The following is a 2,778-nucleotide window of genomic DNA, read 5'->3' as shown; positions in this document are numbered from 1 at the left end:
GTACAGTTTTTCTGTGTATTCTTGCCACCTCTTAATATCTTCTGCTTCTGTTAGGTCCATACCATTTCTGTCCTTTATTGAGCCCATCTTTGCATGAAATGTTCCCTTGGTATCTCTAATTTTCTTGAAGAGATCTCTAGTCTTTCCCATTCTGTTGTTTTCCTCTATTTCTTTGCACTGATCACTGAGGAAGGCTTTCTTATCTCTTCTTGCTATTCTTTGGACCTCTGCATTCAAATGCTTCTATCTTTCCTTTTCTCCTTTGCTTTTTGTTTCTCTTCTTTTCACAGCTATTTGTAAGGCCTCCCCAGACAGCCATTTTGCTTTTTTGCATTTCTTTTCCATGGGGATGGTCTTGATCCCTGTCTCCTGTACAATGTCACGAACCTCATTCCATTTACCCTTATTATTTCTTTCCTTTTTTTTTTTTTACCCTTATTATTTCTATTCTATTCTATATTCCATCAAAACATATTGGTTACATCCACTAATGAGTCAAGACCCAGTTTGAAAAACAGCATTCTCACAGTTGGAAAAACAGCCCTCTGTAAAAATGGGTATTGACACTCCTCCTTTCTCTAACATCTGTTTCTTACTGACTGAACAGCTCTAATCTTTCTACTTTGGGACTCCTCAGTCCACTATCTTTTTTAAGAAGAAGAGATTGAGAGACCTAGATTTTCTTCAGTATGTACAGTCTAAACTATTTGATCATATGTTAGACTAGGTATCTAGATTTGAGGTGCCTGGTCTCATGAAGTCACTGTTTTTTGTCCCAGGTGCAAAGAGGGTTGAAAAGTCTGATTCCTGGAAACGGGATGAAGGGATACTCAGCTTTGGCTTCTTCCCTCCAGTTCTGTCCTCAGACTGATGAAAATGTATCTCTGGGTCACTTCCCCTGGGTCTCCGCCCCTTCCCACCCCTCCACCAGTCAGACCGCTAGGTGAGAGGGAGGCGGTCAGTTACTCAAATATCTGAACTGCGGTTCGGTGGCCCCCACATTGATCCCTCCCAATTCCTTCTCTCAGCCCGCCCCCTGCTGGGTTACACTGGGTCAGGCGGCAGCGGTTTGGCAGTAAAAACTGACTGGGCTGAGAGAAGGGTGGGGAGGGGCTGTCGTGGAAGACCGGGGGCCATGCAGGGCTGCAGAGCCTGTCTCCAGGGTTTGGCCAGGAGAAGGGGAGCTATGTAGATTAGGTCCTAGAGAAGATGAGGTCAGTTTCAGGGTTTATGCGGATGGACACAGGACTGCTTTAAGGTTGGGAGAATGAAGAGGGGAGGAACTGATGGGGAAAAAAAGGGTGCAGCTGCCAAAAGAGCATCAGAAGGTCAAAGTCATTTCTATTAAGGGGAACAGAACTTCTCTTTTCCTTCCTGCCCTTCCAGTTACCACAGAATAGAAAAGGAATATTACATTCCTTGTTGTATATGCAGTGTGGGTGGGAAGAATGAAGAGACTGCTGAGAGAAGCGTCCAGGGACGGGGAAATCATTTTGCTAAGTTCGAGTCAGGAAACAGTTCTGGTAATGGAAGTCACGCCTTTGGCTTCCTCTGGGGTTCCTGGAAGTTGATCCCAGGATGGCTGAACTGTGGGAATGGTCAATGATGTTAAAACACAGAAGTAGAAACTTCTCCAGCCATGGGTCTTCCTAAGCAGTCTCCCTTTATACAACCCCATAAACTGTTACCCCAACAACTCAAGCCCTGAAATTTTCCTTGATTTCATAAATAAATCTTTTTTTCTCAAAGTAACCCTAGTCTTAATGTTCCTGTCTTTCCTCCTGGACTGTCTCTTTAGTAGAACTTCAGTAGGGACTTAACTGACTATTCCTGCTTCACTTCTCTCTCCTTCTCCAGATGGGGTGTATGCATGAGAGGAGGTGAAACTTGGTGCGCCCTGATGGGGTTTGAACCCCTGACCATGTTTTTGAATGCCCTCGATCTGAAACTTGGTTCTGATGTGCAGTTCACCTCCTTTGTCTGGTCACATAACTTTATTACACTGATGTGAAGAGGGTCTATTAAGTGCCAGGCACTGGGGATAGAGAGAACTTGCAGGTAGGATCAGACTCAGGAGCCCTGGTTCCTAGTTCTTTGTTATCCTATAGGGATGCTAGAACTTAAAACTGCAATGAACTTTTTTTTCTCCCCTTGTGAATTTGTTTTTCTTGAGATATAGGGGATGGGTTGGGGAATATCTCCATGAGTTATGTCCATCAGGGAAATGTCCATTCTAATCTCCTTGGGATAGCTTTTGGAACTTTTTCTTGGAGCTGCTGCTCTTGCTACTGTTACAGAGTCCAAGTTCACTCTGCTTGCCACATGACAGGCCAAGGACTCTGAGAGACAAGATGTTGAGGCAAGGAATTTTATTTGGAAAGCTGGTTGATCCAGAAGATGGCAACATCTCAAAATAACCATCTTGTTCTGGGTGTGGATACCAGGTTCTTTTATGGATCAGAGATGGGGGGGCAGTGGTAGGTGAGGAAACAAAGTAAAAAAAAAAAGGCCATTAATTTTGCAAATATCTCCTAGAATGGCAAGCCTCAGGCAAGGGGATGTGTTAATTTCTTTCTTCTGCAATTTACAGGTGGACAAGGTTATGAACAAAGGCACTTTCACTTAACAGTGAGGCAGAGGGGCAGAATTCTCTGAAGTAGGACTTTATGTATGATTATAATAACAAAAACAACGGAAAGCAAGTCAAGGAAACAGTTCCAACATGGAGTCAGAATTGACTTCTCCCTGCAACACTACCAGCAACCTCTTCAAGTGCTG

This window comes from Bison bison, unplaced genomic scaffold (assembly GCF_000754665.1).
Source record: "Bison bison bison isolate TAMUID 2011002044 unplaced genomic scaffold, Bison_UMD1.0 scf7180017863325, whole genome shotgun sequence".
NCBI classification, from domain to species: domain Eukaryota; kingdom Metazoa; phylum Chordata; class Mammalia; order Artiodactyla; family Bovidae; genus Bison; species Bison bison.
The sequence above is the reverse complement of the archived record's forward strand: the minus strand, read 5'-3'. Positions refer to the sequence as shown.